The 20,135-nt window shown below is 43.1% G+C and overlaps 1 protein-coding gene across 13 annotated transcripts in view; it reads right to left on the bottom strand.

The window, feature by feature from the left end:
* Nucleotides 1-20,135, bottom strand: part of LOC118670911 (serine/threonine-protein kinase Sgk3) — a 105,739-nt gene that overhangs the window by 46,729 nt on the left and 38,875 nt on the right. The window contains exon 1 of one of the 13 annotated variants that reach the window (XM_036338423.1): nucleotides 11,180-11,256. The exons of 11 other annotated variants lie outside the window; for them this stretch is intronic. The gene's annotated coding sequence lies outside the window, so the exon portion shown is untranslated. Of the gene's footprint in view, nucleotides 1-2,711; nucleotides 2,813-11,179; nucleotides 11,257-20,135 lie in introns of those variants that run through there. One more of the 13 variants, XM_036338424.1, reaches the window with a different exon arrangement.

Here is a 20,135-nt window from a genome sequence, read left to right as displayed (position 1 = left end):
AAGATGTCACATTGATATCACCTTTGCTACACACAGCAGCCCATACTCACCACTGACACGAAATAGTACCCCTTAAAGCAGTGGTTCTCAACCTTCCTAATGCTGCGACCCTTTAATACAGTTCCTCATGTTGTGGTCACCCCCAACCATAAAATTATTTTCGTTGCTACTTCATAACTGTAATTTTGCTACTGTTATGAATCGTAATGTAAATATCTGATATGCAGGATGTATTTTCATTGTTACAAATTGAACATAATTAAAGCATAGTGATTAATCACAAAAACAATATGTAATTATATGTGTTTTCCGATGGTCTTAAGTGACCCCTGTGAAAGGGTTGTTGACCCCCAAGGGAGTCGCGACCCACAGGTTGAGAACCGCTGCCTTAAAGGGTTAGTCTGCCAGTCCCTCTCCGCGATTAATTTCAGGAAGTCACTCTGACAGATGTGATCATTGTAAATAAATTACATTCAAGTAATGATTTCAAGTATCTATCTGCAGGCATGGAATATTCAGGTATAATGAATTTTAACTGATCAGAAGGGGGCTTCCTTTAAGATCACTTAGTACCTACTTTGGCCCTAGCCGGTTTGACGCTCAGTGGACAGAGCGTCAGCCCAAGGACTGAAGGGTCCCAGGTTTGATTCTGGTCAAGGGCATGTACCTCGGTTGCAGGCTCACCCAGTCAGGGCCCATGCAGGAGGCAACCAATCGATGTTTCTCTCTGCCTCTCCTCGTTTCCTCCACTCTCTCTAAAATCAATGCAAAAATAGCTCGGGTGAGGATTAACAACAAAAAAACCCAAAAACAGCCAAAAAATTAAAAAAACACATAAAACCTATTTTGTTGGATTTGCTGCTGGAAATGCAGTCAGGAGGATTTATATGTAGTCGAATTCGTTGTTAGAAAACATGGAAATGTAACTGGCCCCCTCTTAAGCTTGGGGTGCAGCATTTGTCTATGTTAGTTCACCCTATAACCCCATAAAAGCAGCATTTGTCTAAATTAGAGACTCCATAACTCCTTCTATTACTTTTGAGTGTCATGTGACTGATGCAGTAACTGGGACCAAGGATGACCCTAGGAAACAGACCCTCAAAAATGGGATGCATGTTTGATGAATGCCCTGATCACTTTCCGGTGGAAGGGGTGGGCGAGGGGGGGCGGGGTGTAGGGAACTAGTCCCTGGGCACACAGAGATGGCATCACTCAAATTGCCTTCCACGGTGTCACAGGACGGAATATAGGGGTGGGCAAGGTGCTGGAAGGCCACATGGATGATGGAAATGCTATTTCAAAGCCTGTGACCTGGGCTGGGCTGCTTCTGGTTGTCTTTGAGAATAAGCACAAAGATGGCAAATTGAAAGTCATGAATTCCCACATAGGTGGGTGGGAAATCTATGGCTGTTAGATTTTTTTTTGTCTTATAGCTGCTAAGCTGATAGGACTAAGGATCAAACACTTGATGGTTAAGTGTTGCAGAGCCAATTAAACAAGCAAACCTGGAAAGTCTCTCATGCTGACACATGGGCACTGGCTGGAAAGGAAAATGATCCTGAATCAAAGATGCAGGCACTTGGGCAAACACAATGAGGCTAAGAATGTTGAACTCCATACTCAGATGAACATCCCTACTGAAAGCAGCAACTACACCTCTCTCGGGAGTCTCAGGCTCCCAAGCCCTGCCCTACATAAACCCTTCCAAGTTGTTTTACACGGGGATGCCAAGTCTCCTCACTACCTACTCCCATCACCCCTCACAGCCTCAAAATGGTAGGTAGAGCCCAACAGAACTCAGAAAGAAGTTCAGCGCCTACTCTGAAAGGAGATGCCTTTATACTAAAACCAGAGGCCCAGTGCACGAAATTTGTGCACAGGTGGGATCTCTAGTGGCTGCGGGCTGCCAGCCAAGGGACCTCCCTTCCCCTGACCGCCTGCCGCCCCTGCCGCTGCTGCGGCCGGGGAAGGGGGGAAGATGAGGGCCCTCCCTTCCCCTGGTCGAACTCCTGTTCAAACTCCAGGTCGAGGGGACAATTTGCATATTAGGCTTTTATTATATAGGAAGTTTGCAGAATCTTAACAATTTTTACCAGCAGGAATCTGAGGAAGCACATATGGAAGAACTTTCAAAGGATGTTAGACCTGAGAATGTTAGAATAAATATAAGATCACTGTGACCCTCTGCAGGGCCACAATGGATCCCATCAATCTCTCTCCAGACCTCCCTTCCTCCAGAGAGACCTGCATCCATTCACAAGGGTGACCATCCACTGGGAAATGGGAAATTCCTAATCCTTCCAAGAGTTACTGGGCACTAGCTCTGAACTGATGCTAATCCCTGGAGACCCAAAACATGGTCCGCTAGTCAGAACACCCATCTTATTCCAGAAAAACGTAGAAAGATAAAATCACCCATCTGCGCCAGGATCCAGCTAACAGGCTGTAGAGCTAGGATTCAAGTCCAAATCTGTCTGAATCCAAAACCTATGTGGACTTGTTTGCTACACCACATGCCTCTCCTTCAGTGAAGTTTCTCTTTCCTTCAAGCTAAATCAAACTGGCAACCTCACAATATTCAATACTTAGTGGCTAAGCTTATTATAAACCAAGACTGTGCTCTGTGCGCCTTAATCCGGCTGCTGCTCACAACAGCTCTACCTACTGAGAGGAAACGGAGTTGAAACAGAAGCATAAAAAGATGAAGCTACCTGCTCCAGGTGGTGGAGTCAGAATTTGAACCCAGGTGGTCAGCTTTTAGGAGCTTTACCCATTGTGCCACACTGCCTCTGAAGAGTCCCCTGAGAAGCAATGAAGCAGGTTCATAAACTTGTTTTTAAGTGGTTACAACTGACATTATGAAAAAGCAACCCTGTTATTACTGTAAATTTAGTGTATGATTATTCTATAAAACGGAAGCAATTTAAATTATACAAAATTATCTTATGGCCACGGAGCCAAATAAAACAGAATGAGAAGAGGGCTGATGTAAGAACCCCCACAGCTAAGAAAAAAATAGAACAAAAAGTTACGTCGTTCACGTGGGATTAAAAGTTGGAGCTTTTGTGGGGGTTCAGAGGGAGGTTAGGCTTTTCAAAGGAGAATCACAAAAAGAATCTGCTGGGGAGTCACAAGATGATCTTGCAGGCTGGCTCCCAGGGGCAGCTGGCTTGCCTAGGAGCAGGTCCCATGACTCTAACTCCATGACTCTCAACCAAGTTGAGATACTAATCCAGAATGGAGGAACTAACTTTACCATCCAGCTAGTGAATCAACTCAGACAAGCCCCAAAAGACAAAAAGAAGCGTGTCCGATGGGAACAGAACTTTCAAAGGCCAGCCAGACCTTAGGAGGGCAGCGATTTGCAAGGGTCATATAATAGCTGGTAAGTACTACATTTATAGTAGTTCTCACCAGGGGGACATCTGGCAATGTCTGGAGACATTTTAGGGTGTCACAACTTGGAGGATTGCTATTGGCTACATACCATGGAGGATGCTACACATCCTACAATGCGCACAGGATAGCCCCTACAACAAAAAATTATCTGGCCCAAAAGGTCAACGGTGTTACAGTCAAGAAACTAACATTTATTGAACACTAATGCCAGGTGATTTTCACGCTTTTTTATCTCACAGCACACATAAACTAATTACTAAAATTCTGTGGCACACCAAAAAAATACATATTTTGCCATTTTGACCAAAAAAAAAATAGGTATCACTTTCATTCACACCGGACAGCTACTGTTGTGTTGGCTGTTGTCATTTTTAATGTTGCCCATGATTGTGCTTGTGATGGGACCAACATTCAGAGCCCATTCTGAACCAAGCTCTTGGTTAGATGGAGATGTGTGATGTTTCAAGAGGACGATGGGCCATTTCTGACCTAGAGCTGCACAAGCCTGACCCCTCGTGCTGGCAGAACTGGGTCGCTGCGTTCCTTCTGCGTGGTTTGCTGTCTGTAACCCTATTCCCAATGGACACGCAGTGCTCCCTTCTCCTCACTCTGTATCTCCAAAGGTGATTTACATAGAAGAAGGGGATGCATGTGGCGATATCTTAAGAAATCGAGGGACAGTGTGTGCAAGGCAGGCTCTCAGGTCAGAGCTCTATTCAGGTCACAGGGCTGCCACCAAAGCTGTGTGACCATGTGGAAGTACTTCTCATCACCTAGGTTTGTTCATCTGTAAAACCAGGATAACGATACGTCATGAGTTGTTGTAAAGAGTAAGTGATGTGTTAGATGTTAGTTCTTAGAACGGCGATTTTCAACCGGTGTGCCGCAAGAATTTTTAACACACGCAATACCTGACTAGTTAGTCAGAGGCACTGGCCTCTTCTCCCTCTGTTCCTCTGGTGATTCACACTAACGCATAAAGGAAAATGAAGAACAAGCCCTGTCCCAAAGGGAAGGAATTAGGCTTGGAAGAGTTACAAGTTTTCTTCAGCAGGGGAATAGGACTAGTGCTGGGTGTTGGGGGTACAAGAACCCCAAAGGGGAGAGCTGACAGGGCCCCTCAAGGAAGAGACAAACGAAAACCATGTACAGACCCTGGGCATGTCAAGGGGACTGGCATGGGAACAGGTTTGGGAACGGGGAACTGACCCAGAGAATAAAGAGAGGAACTGGGGTGAGGATAGGACCAGAATTATTCCTGAGGGGAGAACAGGACAAGTGGATGGGTTTCATTTTAAATTACATTAAAAGTACTTTCCCCAGGAGATTCTGACCCCAAACTACTGGTTGTTTTATTAAAAGGCTACTCTAATAGTAAACAATCTATATCTGTTTATTTCCGCCTCTCAGAATACTAGCTCCAAGCACATCCAAAATGTTTCAATAGAAACAAAGCACATCTTTGTCATATTGTAAATTAAGTTAATTGCAGAACAGATTAAAAAATCTAACAGGCTCTGCCAGTGGAAGATACATAGTAACCTTCTCCACGCTCCCCCCACCCCCGACACACATCACATGATGAATCAGTTATAGCCTTTCCTGTTTTTCTTACTGATATATCCTTCCTCTAATTCCCACCCCACTCCCGTTTGATTTTTCCCTCATTCTGTCACCACAAAGCAATCCTAGTTTTTCCTAGATTTATTCATCTCTTATTTGAGATACCTTTTATTTATCCTGATTCTTTTTTAAAAATATATACGTATATTTTTATTGATTTCAGAGAGGAAGGGAGAGGGAGAGAGAGATAGAAACATCAATGATGAAAGAGAATCATTGATTGGTTGCCTCCCGCACGTCCCTGACTGGGGATCGGGCCCACAACCCGGGCCTGTGCCCTTAACCGGAATCGAACCCAGGACCTTTCAGTCCCCAGGCCGATGCTCTATCCACTGAGCCAAAGCAGCCACGGCTATCCTGATTCTTGATAACGTGATATATAAGTTAAAAATAAAATATGTACAAAATATTGAGATACAATGTAGGTGAATAGTCTGCACCCAACAATCCATAGGTGTGTCCAAGAACCTGAACAAAAGCCTGTTGGTTCCATGAGACTGGCTCCACTTTATTACATACATTTAAGGAAGGGCAGAGTGAGGAGGTAGCAGTAAACGCCGGCAGGCCTTTGTTTTCCAACATGAGAATCGAATCGAAACTGCCAGGATAAGAAGGAAGGGCTTAACTTTACTCCAAATGAAAACACGTCCCTCTTCTGATTCCAGAACTGACAGGGTAGGGCTGGTAAGTGCAGCTGCAATGCTCTGCTCTGTCCTTGACCTCCCAAGGTCATCCTCCTGGGTTCCTGATCACCACAATGCCTGCCCTCTTCCCTAGGCAGTCCCTTTTTCACTGGGACTCACACTCCCAGTGCATCTTCCAGGCAGAACACAGAAAACTCTCAAGGATGATTCCCGGAGGACTGTGACCATTGGTAGGATGATAGGTGGATGGGTGATCAGCTGAGGCAAGAGGAAACCAAAGGGGGAATTCACACCGTTGCAGAGGTAAAATCCGACAGGCCCCAGGAAGCCTAGGGCACAGCTGGTTCTGACAGAAGGTTTGGAGAGTTCAGATTAAGCAGACGCCAAAAACAAAAACAAATCACCAGCACGTTATAGAGTCTCTTGGGAGACCCTCCACCCTGGCATCTCTTCTTCCATTCTAACCTTCTTCAATCCAACCTTCCCACAGTACAGCTGCCTTTTAATCACTGTAAGTCTGATCATTTCACGCCTTTGCTTAAACTCTTTCCATGGCTTCCCACTGTTCTTAGAATAAAATCCAAACTCTGAATGGACGCTAACAGACTACAAGCACCTACATGGCCTAACTTCTTCCTCCTTCTCCAGCTGCATTCCACCGGGGCCTCTGGCTCCTCTAGCCACCAAGTCCTGTCAGAGCAGCCCCTTCCCAGTTCCCACAGACTCTGAGCCCTGTCCCATCTCCAGGCTCTTGTACCTGTGTCCCCTCTGCCTTAAATGCTTTTCCTTCAGCTCTTCCCATTGAGGACTTTGTTCAAATGTCACTTCCTCCAACAAGCCTTCATGACCACACTAACTAAAGTGCTCCTTCTCCAAATTCATCTTCTGTCATCATCCTGGATTTTTTCCATTTCAGCATTTGTAACCATCTAGGATTGCATACTGCTTCCCTGTGGAGAACCTCCCTGACTAGAGTGTAGAAAAGGTGACTTATTCATTGCCCTGCACTTAGTAGGCCCCAATACACATTTTTTAATGTTTCATTCAACAAACAGGTGGAGAGAGACACTTGGAAATTTCAATTTGACAAAGTATGCAACTAAGTAAACTCTGGTGCATCACTCCTTCATCGATCTCCTGAATCATCGATTTCTCCCTCTTTACTAGGTCAATTCCATTATTACGTATATTAATATTCTATAGTATTTTAATGAAATTCTCCCTAAAAATATCGATTTATTTAACAGCTACTTATACCATGCTTATCATGTGCTAGGTAAATGTAATTAGTTTGTGCTTCAACTTTATTATTTGCATGAATGATCCTATCTGATAACACCCTTAACCAAAGGCTTTTTCAAAACAAAGAAAACTCAGGGTAAACACAGATGCTTATACAACGCGAAACTTTACGCCAAAGCAAATATTTGCTTTCCAGATTCTTCTGACAGTGAAGCTTTACTGGTTAGCACATTAGAAAAAAAATTCCCAAAGGAGAAAAATTATAACCAATTACATATCTAAATTATAGTAGAATTTTACCTTAAACTTCTAACATTTTGAAAATTAAAAGCTTTATGTATGTTTTTCCTACCAAATCTTTCCTATCAATACAAACTGCAGCTTCATCCCAAGAACAGTAAAATAAACTTAGACTATAAAGTACTCAAAATCAAGTACAAAGTAAGTGAGTGAGGCTAATGTGGGCCCTCAAATGGGAAAACCCCAGCAGAGGTTTGGGAAACAATTAGGAAAAAGAAAAGAAAATTAAACTGCTGAAATGTCTACATATGTTCTAGAAACAAGTTTTAATCTATAAGGGGAAAAATCACAAGTAAAATAAAAACATTCATCACTCAATTGGAATATGCACAGGGATATGTTCGTAATGAAAAATGAAGCAGAGTACATTAAGCCAAACCCTGGTATCAAACTTAAAATGGGAAGCTTCGACAGTAGCCCAACTCCAGTATTTTATGTCTATCACCTTTCTCTGAAGGACCAAAAGCTTCTGGCAAATGTCTTCTGCATATACCCAGGAAAATAAGTGAAAAGGTATGAATATTTTATTATTTTAAACAATGAAGGGAAAGAAGGTAAACTACTTCCACCACCCAGAAAGAACATTCAGTCCTACCCAGCTCAGAACACAAAGCCGGAAGACAGGATTCTTTGTGTCGAGATGCAGAAACTAAATAAAGTTTAGGAATGACACCCCACAGGAAAATCCGAAGTTGCAAGCGTTGCTCCATAAAGTCTGTCTTGTCCTGATGGCTTCCTGAGTGCGTTTACAGTGTCTATTTTCTAACTTCTGCCTGTCCATCTACATGGGTGTTGAATATACTGCTTTCCCTACACCTACTTGCTTCTGTGAACCCCGATCTCAATATCTGTATTTGCATCTTTTTATTGAGTACTGAATTTCCCTGCCTTCTTCCTTAACTATCCATTTTATAGAAATGATTACAGAAGCTCAATGACTTAAAGGACTATCAAATAGAACTTTAAGTTCATTTGTATTTAAAATCAGTTAAGTGGGGTGGAGATGTGTCTTATTTTTCCTTAAAAAAGTAACTGGAATTTGTGGTACATGCTTTTTGTCCTTATCTGTAGCAAAAATAAAAGACAAATGCCCAAGGAATTGCAATTCAAACTAGAAAAAGCTGTGAAAAGTCACTAGAATTGAGAGGAAGGAAAAGCCACTTCCAACTGAACTTATCTAGGTATTTGGAATGGTGGCTACATGTGAGGGAGGTTTGACAGGCTGGGCACACAAAACAGAAAGGACAGACAGCACAGTCCTTTATAAATAGGGAATAGCCATTTGTCCAATTTGTCTGAATCCCTGCCCACTTGAGGGAAACGACCTGCTCATTAATAAAAACAGAAAGGGGAATGTGGATTTGAGACCATGTTGTAAAGAACTCCAAATGACAGGCTTTTCATTCTGAAAAGGTGAGGATGTGAAGACATTTGAAAAGGGAATTCAAAGTAAGGAGCTGCAGGAGTAGAGAATGGGAGAAATGGAGGAGAAATAGGCCTAGCATCAATATGACCCGCAGGTTTCTTAAAAAAACAACAACACACACACAAAGGAAAAATAAGTCAGAAGCTATTGCATGTGGAGGGCAAGGTAGAAAGAGGGATTAACGTTGCCTCCAGGTTTTATTTCTGGATAACCACGAGAAATAACTAGACATGGGGGAAGGAGAAAACAGGGCAAACGACAGGGAATTGGCTTAAGGAATTTCCAGCCCTAGCTGCAAATGTCTGCATCAGATCCATGCATGTGATACCTTCTGGTGGCAGACACTGTTTCTAGGCCCTTAGCACACAGCAGTCAACACAACTGGTAATCAATCGCCTCCGCCCTCATGGAATTTACCCTCTAGTGGCAGACAATAGATAATAAACAAGTAAATCAATAGATAAATATATATTACAGAAAGAGTGGGGTTGCATGGAATTTTAAATAGGAGGCTCTAACTGAGATAGTAACATCTAAACAAACACCTAGAGGTGAGGGAGTAAACTATGCAAGGAACTGGGAAAGAGTCAGCAACTAACACAGCAGTATCTCCATGTAATTTCATTCCATGATGCTTTTTTGAAGTTGGCAGCAACTTCAATGTCCCACTTCCTGACTCTATCCTACCCAATCAAGAAAACTTCACCAATAACACAGTGATAACAAACTGCCTACTAGGTCAATTTGTTAATACTGGCTGTTAAAATTCCCCACATAAAAGAAAGGACTGCATTTTAAAGCAACAAAACCAAAGCTCTATTAGAACATGTTTGTACAAAGTTTAAGAAGACAATCATCTTGCTCTCAAAGCAATCATTGATGTAGCAACTTTGAGACTTGCGATTTAAATCAAAGATGCTGAAGAATGATTATGAATCATGCAATTAAGCTACCACGCAGGATGTTGCTGAGAGGGGAAAAAAACATTCCCAGCACCACAAAGATGTCAAAAATAAAAATAGTACTCTCATCAAAACCAGAAGTAAAATCGTACTTTTGGTTTTATAATTTGTTGCTCAGCGGAGCTGAATTCTAGTCTAAGCTCAGCCATTTATTGGTTCCGGGTCATTGGGCCTCATCCTTATCAGTCAAGGGCAACTGGTGAGATTTTTCAGAATCCCTGAGATTCTATGTGGCAAGTTAAGATTCCTACGATGTTTAGTTCATTTGGCTATTCTGGTTTACCTCATTTTACAATAATAGTACAAATAAGCACCCACCCAAAAGAGCACAACTTATAAGAGCTATATAAAGTAGTATGAACTTTTGCCCTAGCCGGTTTGGCTCAGTGGATAGAGCATTGGCCTTCGGAGAAAAGGTTCCGGGTTCGATTCCCTTCAAAGGCACATTACGGGCGCCTGCAGGACGCAACCAATCAATGCAATATTTCTCTGTCTTTCCCTCTCTCTCTCAAAAAAAAAAAAAAAATCAATGCAAAAATATCCTCAGGTGAGGATTAAAAAAACAGTAAAATAATATGGACTTTTCTTTTAGACAAACCTACCAGAGCTTGGTGCTTAAAATGAGGCTACACTCACTCTGAAAGTGCTGCCTTTTTTCACACCTCTTTTTTTAGAACAACCTACAAGACTCAGATTCCTGAACCATAGAAATTGATTTGGAACAAGGTGGAGGAGCACATCATTAGTATGAGACAATAGTCATGAGTACTTTTCTGGTGGAACTCGGTCTTTGAAAACTGTTCCAAACGAACCTCCGAGCAGCATTTATAGCAACATTTCTGCGGAAAACGGCGGTGACAACTTTGAAGATTGATGCCCACGTGAATGCATAATAAAGAAAATAGCCAATGTTATTCTGCACTATTGCAGGCACTAAGTATTAATTCACTTAACCTCCGTAACAGTCCTATAAGGGTGAAATTATTATTATCCCCATTTCACATACGCGGAAACAACGGAATAGAGGATTTAGGCAAATTGCCCAGAGTTTCCACAATTAATCAGTAGATTCAAACCTAGGCACCCTAGCTTCAAAACCTGCGCGCGTAATCTCTGCCAGACACTGCCTATGTAAATCCTGGTGTCCTTGCTTAAATGAGTTCATTATTGGCCTCACTCTTTCTGCAAACTGAACAACACTGAGTCAAAATAAAGACGCACTGCAAGTTCATTCATTACAGAGTATCTCCTACAGTCCGGAACCACAAACTAGAAATATATTTTAAATATAAAATGTCTACAGTCCCCGAGGTCTCTCCAGATTTGGGGAGAGGGTGTGCGGTGCAAGTGTTTTCTATCCCGGAGCTAAAGCCGCGAACAAGTGCTGCGAAGCTACAGCCCGAGCCGGTGTAACCCTCCCTCCCACAGGGGATTCCAGCCAGGGGCCGCCCTCCCGCCCGCGCTCCGCGCTCCGCGGCGCTGAAGTGGCAGCGGGCGGGCCGGCCCCGCCACACCTGCACCGTGCGCGCCTGCGGAGCCCCTCCAACGGCCCGCCAGCCACGGGGACCTCTCCCCACGCTTACCTCTCGGACCCGCACCCGGCGCGTGGCCAGCGGGAAGTGCCGCCACAGCTGCGCCACCCCGCCCCGGGCTCCTGCCCCCGCCCCCAGCGCACCCGCCGGTGCGCCCCACCCCGAACCCCGCCCCTGGGAAGGGCCCGCCGGCGGTGCAAGCCCCGCCCCACCAATCATTGGCGCCATTTCGCCGCGGGCCCCGCCCAAAGCCAGGGGCGGGGCTTCTGCGCACTCAGCTCCGCCCCTAGCACCCTAGAGGAACCCGAAAGGAGCGGAGGTCCAGGTGTGCAAGGAAGGCCCTAAATAAATAAGGTGGGAAGGCCCGGGGGAGCGTGATCCCGAGGGAGAAAGGGCAGGACACTGACCCAGCAAAGCGGGAAAAGGCGAGAGCCATGGTGGCAAGATGAGGAGAGAGGCTAGCGAAGGGAAAATGAAGGCACTCCCCCTAGGTTCCAGCTAAGGGGTAGGACTGGTTTCGACATCTTCAGAAAACAGAGTTCAGGTATTCAAGGCGCTAGGCTCATTGTGGGGGCGATGAGTCACACGCGAATTCAGGAGACCCATTCCACCCAGGCCAAGTTTGGCATTCATGCCCATTCCTGTACGAAAAGGTTTGCGACTGCATGTATGGATAAAGGGGGGGCGGGGGGGGGGGGGAGAAATCAGACCACTCAGAAGGAATTATTTTAACCATCAATGTATTTGATTTTGGAAGGTGAAAAACTATTTCAGGAATCACGTCAATGCTAATTTAATTGCTGTGGGGAAACACAAAGGGTCACTTTGCCATCAGGCAGGGTGAATACACAATAACCTTTGCTACGAAAACTTCAGATAACTGTGCCAGCCTATCTGTGTGACCTTAGGGGAAGTCATAATATCTGAAGCCCTCAATTTCCTTATCTGTAGAATGAAGAGATTAGGCCAGGTGACCTCAAGAACTCTAAATGCCCTTCCACATTCCATTTCATTCTGCCAGGCTCAAAGGACTATATGGAAACTACTTTCCAGTTAGAAGCCACACAGAGAAATCGGGAATTTTTTTAAAAAGCATCAGTGATCTCTAGCATCACTTCATTCAGGTTCTCCTTTCTGACTTTTCTATTTTTAACATCACTTTCTCCCGAGCTCAACACTCTTGTTCTTGGCTCTTCTTTCCTCTCAATCCTCACAGTTTGTCACCAGGTCCTTGGCTTTCTCTATTACAGCCTCTTCAATGACCCTTCTCATTTTTTTTTAATATATTTTATTGATTTTTTTTTTTTACAGAGAGGAAAGGAGAGGGATAGAGAGTTAGAAACATCGATGGGAGAGAAACATCGATCAGCTGCCTCCTGCACACTACCTACTGGGGATGTGCCCGCAACCAAGGTACCTGCCCTTGACCGGAATCGAACCTGGGACCCTTGAGTCAGCAGGCTGACGCTCTATCCACTAAGCCAAACCGGCCAGGGCGATGCTTCTCATTTTCACTGCCATCTAGCTACCAACACAAAGAACTCAGGATCTTGGATTTGACCCTCACCTACTTTTTCCACCTGATCTCCAACTTTCTCTGTGCACACAACTGGGTGACAGACTGTCTCCTCACTGCACAGTAACCACAACATACAGCCAACTTCCCCACCACTGAACATTTACACCCACGGCTTCCCAGCTCAGAATACCTCTTCTCAGTCCTCACGACCTGTCCAGACTACAATAGCTCAGCTCAGGGACCTCTGTGCAATACAATATTATATTACTTAGCAGTGATGGCGAACCTTTTGAGCTTGGCGTGTCAGCATTTTGAAAAACCCTAACTTAACTCTGGTGCCGTGTCACATATAGAAATTTTTTGATCTTTGCAACCATAGTAAAACAAAGACTTATATTTTTGATATTTATTTTATATATTTAAATGCCATTTAACAAAGAAAAACCAACCAAAAAAATGAGTTCGTATGTCCCCTCTAACACACGTGTCATAGGTTCGCCATCACTCACTTAGGGTCTATACCACTCAATGGGCACTTAACAGAATGACCTTGTTTTGCATTCTGTTATTTATAATATTTATCTCCAAAACAAAAGTGTAAGCTATTTACTGGATGTCCCAGGCCCCAGCCAATCAGGAAAGAAAAAGCTACTTTCATAATCTCAAAAAAGCCTAAAAGAAATTATAGGCCAGTGTTGCTCAGTGGTTGAGTGTCAACCCGTGCACCCAGAGGTCACTGGTTCAATTCCCGGTCAGGGCATATGCCCAGGTTGCAGGCTTGATCCCCAGCAGGAGGCGTACAGGGGGTAGCCAATCGAGGTTGATGTTTCTCTCATCAATTTTTCTGTCCCTTTCTCTCTAAAATCAATAAAAACATCTTTTTTTTTAAAAAAAAAAAAAGTCTGTTGGTGACCACTGTGAGCCTGCTATTTAAACAACAACAACAATTAATCATCTACAATTAGGCTACCTCTGTTTTTGTCTAACACCAATTACTTCATGCTAACCAAAGCTTTGATGTGACTCATTCAAAAAAGGGCAAAACAAATTAGGATGAAATAAGACTTGTTGTTTGGAAGGCTAAATATTTGACATTCATGGAGATGCCTAAAAATAAAAAGTAATCTACCCACTCCTTATCACCCATTGCCCCAACAAGTGATAAACTCATAGTAAGCACTTAAAAATATATTCAGCCCTGGCCAGGTGGCTCAGTTGGTTGGAATGTCAGCCCATACACCAAAGGGCAGTGGGTTCCATTCTCAGTCAGGGCACAAGCCTGGGTTGGTTTTATTCCTGGTTGGGTTGCATGCAGGAGTCAGTTTTCTCACACCAATGTTTCTCTCTCTCTTCCTCTTCCCCTCTCCCTCCTTCCCTCCCCCTCTCCTTCCCTTCCTCTCTCTAAGCATGTCCTTGGGTGAGGGTTTTTAAAAAAATCTAATTGGCTTTATTGAATAATTCATGAATCCCATTTAGTAAATGGAAAGGTACTCTGAGGACTTGTACAAAGAGGCCAGCCAGATATATACAGTATATATATATACACACATACACACACATACACACACACATACATATATATTCATGAGTGATTATTTTCAGCTTTTTAAAAACTCTCTCCCTTGCTATAATTAAAATACTGATCTTTCTTTTTCATGAAAATAAGATTGTAGGAGCTTCCCTTCTAATTTCAAATAAATTCTTTTTTTAAAAAAAATATATTTTATTGATTTTTTACAGAGAGGAAGGGAGAGAGATAGAGAGTTAGAAACATCGATGAGAGAGAATCATCGATCAGCTGCCTCCTGCACATCTCCTACTGGGGATATGCCCGCAACCCAGGTACATGCCCTTGACCGGAATCGAACCCGGGACCTCTCAGTCCGCAGGCCGACGCTCTATCCACTGAGCCAAACCGGTTTCGGCCAAATAAATTCTTAAGAATAAGATAAACAAGAATCACAAAGCACTTAGAATTGAACTAGAAAAGTTTTTAGTGGGAGCATTTTCTCAATCTGTTGAGATTTTGCTTCCCAGCAACTGTCATCAGTTTGGTTAAAATAAACTCATAAAAAATTCTTACAGGTTTGGACAATTCTTTTTTGTCGTTGTTAATCCTCACCCAAGAATATTTTGCCATTGACTCTTTTTTTTTTTTTTTAGAGAGAGTGGAAGGGAGGGGGAGAGACAGAGAAACATCGATTGGTTGCCTCCTGTACCTGCAACCGAGGTACCAGAATCGAACCTAAGACCCCTTAGTCTGTGGGCCCACGCTCTATCCACTGAGCCAAACCTACTAGGGCTGCACATTTCTTATGTTGACATTTACTTGGTGTGCAGCAGGATTCCAAGGAAGCCCACCCAGGCCCACCTTGCAGACCCGGACTGTGCTTGGTACCAGCATGGACCCATTGTGCCCCACTGGCTCCTTGTTTTGCATCCCGTGGACTTGGGTGAGTTTCCCTTTGGAATTTCAGACTCCCCTGCTTTGAGGTAAGAGGACTGATTTTATTTGTGCTGTTTTTAAAATCTGTGAGGTGGAACTAAAGATTAAGGGAATCAGATTAATAATGAACAGCACTTGAGTGCTTCTAATGGGAAGTAGATGAGCCATAGTCAATGGGAACTAATCTGTCAGTCAGACTGTAAAAACTGAAAAGGTGTATGGTGTACCCTCAAACTATTACTGGAAAGGAGACCTGGCCTTGAATGGGTCTGCTTAGGGCCAGCCGGTAGTGTGTCGGTTCTTAACTTCATGCAGGAAAAATTTCACAAGTCCAGGTGAGTTTTAGAGGACATTTATTCAAGCTGGGGACAGAGAAACAAGGAAGGGCTGGGGAAAGGAGCCTCGGTGGGGCTGCTTTGGCTCACCAAGAAGTCAGAAAAGGGGGCCTTGGGATGGTTCAGGGGGTTTATCTGGGACAAACTGCTGCTGTCCCTTACTGCCCTGGTGGCAAGTCTCATGGGGTTCCTTAGAGTTTAGGAGATGCATGTTTTGGGGGGGGGGGGGGGCGGGAGAAAGCAGTGGGAGAGGAGCGGGCGTGTTTTTGGGAGGGAGAGTGCACATTAGACCTTCGTTTTATTTTATTTTATCTTATTTATTTTTAATAATTCTTTATTGTTGAAAGTATTTTAAAAACACACACACACAAACAAAAAAAACAAGAAAGTATTACGTCTCCCTTTTTCCCCCATTGACCCTCCGCCCTGAGCCCCAGGCCATTTTGAGGGATTTTTTTTTAAAGGCTAGGCGTTTAGGGGAGGATCTCAATAGAATATTCATCAGCTTTATGTTCATGTACCAACATGAGATTTCTTCCCTCAACTTCATCTGTTCTTGACTGTGGTTGGCAAATGACACTAATTGGATTTCTGATACCTGTCTACCTGAGTAGGTGATTTCGGCTATTTGCCCTCTGGTTGGGGAAGAGAAGTGCAAACCATTTACCCTTAAGTATCCCTGGTTTAGGGAAGATAGGATTTACTAGATGGCTGCAAACTGCTGTTCAATTATCTATCTCAGTTTCCCTATTCCGCTTGTCCTGGATTACTGGCCTGTCTCAAAACTATAAGAAAATGTTAAAGTAGATGCAAAATACAGAGAAGTGAGGCAGACAGCAAAACCTAGATCATGATAGCTTACAGGTTGGAAATGACCCAGAGTGCTTTTCTTAATGAAGGCCCATAGGACCCGAGTGTCTCACGTGTACCTGCTTCTCCCTTTTGAGAAAAATTCAACCTTGACTTCCATCCAAGGTTATGGTCTTGCCTCATCCCCAATAGTCCATTGTTCAGCAAGACAAACGCTGACATTAAGACTTCCTGGGAATGAGCCTTCCTAGCACTGGGGGACCACATTATCCAACCAAAAGGTTGGTCATCAGTGCACCCTTTGGATTGATTTATGACCAAAAGAGGAAAGTGTGGACGAAAAAGGGGCCAAATACTCAACCCGACAAGCTCATGGGGGGCCTACATGGTGGCCTTACACACTCAGAGACCTCAAGTAACCACATAGGGTGGTCTGAAATGAAAACTTTCAAACTAAAAGCAGCTCATGGTGGATAGTCATGTCCTAGGCTGGTATTTTTCCCTAACAAAGGTCAGTCTTTTTTCTTTTTTAATATATTTTTATTGATTTCAGAGAGGAAGGGAGAGGGACAGAGAGATAGAAACATCAACGATGAGAGAGAATCATTGATTGGTTGCCTCCTGCCCACTGGTGATTGAACCGGCAACCCGGACATGTGCCCTTGACCAGAATTGAACCCGGTCCCTTCAGTCTGCAGGCCAACGCTCTATCCACTGAGCCAAACGGGCTAAGGCACAAAGGTCAGTCTTTAATTGAGCCTGTCTGTTGTCTTTTTTTTGCATCTAGGATAACATGCCTTTGGAATATCAAAGTAATTTCCCTTTCTCCAGACTCCTCAAAGTACCACCACTACACCAGAGCAGAGACCACAAATCACCTCATTGTTAGTATATTTCATGTGTCAATTGTTAACTATTAACTATCCTATACCCACCTATGTAAAAGAAGTATGTGTCTGTTTTATTTTTTATCCAATCTCAGAGATTTCCCAGCTTTGCTTTCTCCTGCCTCCCTAATTTATCACCCACAGATGTCATGTAACTCCTTTACGGCTCCTCCTTTGACTGTAATGTATAAAATAAGGTGCAAAACTGCCATTTTCTGGAGCATTTTCTCAATCAGTTGAGATTTTGCTTCCTGGCAATTGTTGTCAGTTTGGCGCAAATATAAGGTAAACTCATAAGAATTTAAAAAAAAGAAAAAAGGTTTTCAGGGTTCCAGAAATAAACTCTCAAAACACAGTAAACTGCCTATGTTATGGGGTCCTATACGCTATTAAAATCTTTAGGGAGTCAATTTTCCTTAGCGGCAAATTTACTCAGATGACACACGTGGAAGCAGAACCAAGTTTGCAGAATGACTACCAACTAAGAGTGAACATTGATTTGCAATCTATCAATGGGCCCTTGTGTTTTGAAAATGTCGCTGGCATGTTTAAGAAAGGCCCAGAGATCTGAAGTCTGGCCCAAACAACCTATAAATCACTATTCACAGTAAACCTTTATAATATACTGGAGAGTTAATAAGTATTAACTAAGCAGACTAAACAAGTCACACTTCATTTTACAGAGTGGTTGTACCAGAATTTCTTGGTTATAGACTCTTAGAACCTTTCTCTTGCTCTCCTAAAAAATGTGAGGTAACTATTAAGAGTAGAGCCTTGGGGGAACTTCTGAATCCATGCAAGACAGAGTAACAAGGACCGTATTTACTTTCCCATCTAAATCAATGACAACAACAAAAATAAGTTGGACTAAATATAGAAAACAACAGTTTTCAGGATACTAGATATCAAATAGTGAAGGAAAGTGATTCCTCAGAGATGGGAAATGAACAAGGTATGTCCTGGCTTATATATTCTTCAGAGAACTTATAGGCCATGGCATAGGAGAGCCAGAAGGAGAGCCCAGTGAAAGGGCGAGGAGTACGCCCTCCACCTTGGCCCAGGGTAAGGGCTATGCCCTTCATCTTAACTTGGCCATGTGCTCAGCAAGCTTCTTCCCGGAAGATAGTCAAGGGAAGTGCACGCCATCACTATGACCACATCCTGTGTACTCACGCCTGGCCAATCAGCAGGGCCCACAGTCCTTTCTCCTCCCCTTACCCCAAACCCCTATAAAACCTCTCTCCACACAGAGTTCTCTCTCTCTCGGCCACTGGAGCTTACCGTTGCATCGGTGAGTGTGGCAGGGGAGCCAAACCTAGGTTTGAAATGAATGACTCTTTGCTTTTGCATCGGACTCGCTGGCTCCCTGTGGGTTCTTGGGAATCATGAAATCTGGGCACAACACCCAGCAGACTCCCTGGGTTGAGGAGATAGAGCTATGAGTCCAGGAGAACAAGATGGCTAGAGTTAACAAGACAGAGTAGACGAGACAAGATAACAGCACAGAAAATCCCAGAGCATCCTCCTTGAGATTCAACCACACTGGTCAACACATGCATGTGAGGAAACTATCCAAGGTCAAAGAAAAAAACGAACCATTTGAATGCAGTGGAAGGAACAGAGGGCCAGGAATACTGGCTGTTCACACCAAGCCAACTAGAAAGCCTCCCAATTCAATGAGGTACTCAGGGTGGTCTTACCTTAGTAATGAGAGTAATTAGCTCTAAACTAATTCTACTTAGATGCTAATCAAAAAAATACAAGTAAGTTCCAAAAAGGATCAAACTGTTTTAAAGTACTGTATCTAAAATTAAAATTCAAGCATATTTATAAGAATACAAAAATATTCGGCATCCAATGACATAAAATTCACAAAATCTGCTATTCAATCAAATATTATAAGAAAGGCAAAGAAGCAGAACAAGATGACCCTCAATGAAAAATAAAATCAATCACTGAAACTAACTCAACTGGCATAAATGTTAGAATTAGAAGACAAGGACATTGAAAAAGTTATAATAGTAATATGCTAAAAAATTAAGTAGAGACAAGGAAAGTGTAAGAATTTTTTAAATCCAACTTCTAGAGATGAAAATAACAATTTCGCCCTAACCGGTTTGGCTCAGTGGATAGAGCGTTGGCCTGCGGACTGAAAGGTCCCAGGTTCAATTCCGGTCAAGGGCATGTACCTTGGTTGCGGGCGTATCCCCAGTAGGAGTGTGCAGGAGGCAGCTGATCGATGTTTCTAACTTTCTATCCCTCTCCCTTCCTCTCTGTAAAAAATTAATAAAATATATATTTAAAAAAAAAGAAAATAACAATCTCTTCTGTGAAATATCCACTAGATGGGAAGAGTAGACATTGTAGAAGAAAAGATTAGGGAACTTGAAGACACACAATAGGAACTTTTAAAAATGAACTATAGCCCTAGCTGGTTTGGCTCAGGAAATAGAGCACTGGTCTGTGGACTGAAGGGTCCTGGGTTCGATTCTGGTCAAGGGCACATTCCTAGGTTGTGGGCTCGATCCCCAGCAGGGGTCATGCAGGAGGCAGCCGATCATTCTCTCTCATCATTGATGTTTCTATCTCTCTCTCCCTCTTCCTTCCTCTCTGAAATCAACAAAAATATATTTTTAAAAAAAGAACTATAGAGAGGGAAAAATTTAAAAATGTGTTATGGGAGAACTTCACGCAACCTGATATACTTGTAATTGGAGTCTCTGAAGGAGAGGGTAAAGGTAGAATTGGGGAAGGATATCAGAAAAGATACTTGAAAAAATATGACTGATCTTTTTCAAAATTTGATGAGTATTATGTACTGTTAAATCTGACAATCTCAATAAACCTAACCACCTGGACAAAAGGAAAACTCCACCAAGACATTTCATGATGAAATTACTAAAAAACAATCATAAAGCAAAAATCTTAATAGCAGACAGAGGAAAAAAGTCATGCTATGTATGTATAGAGGAACAAAGGTAATATGACAGCAGATTTCTTGTCAGAAATA

The sequence above is a fragment of the Myotis myotis genome, unplaced genomic scaffold (assembly GCF_014108235.1).
Source record: "Myotis myotis isolate mMyoMyo1 unplaced genomic scaffold, mMyoMyo1.p scaffold_m19_p_16, whole genome shotgun sequence".
NCBI lineage: Eukaryota > Metazoa > Chordata > Mammalia > Chiroptera > Vespertilionidae > Myotis > Myotis myotis.
This window is presented reverse-complemented; position numbering and strand designations above follow the sequence as displayed.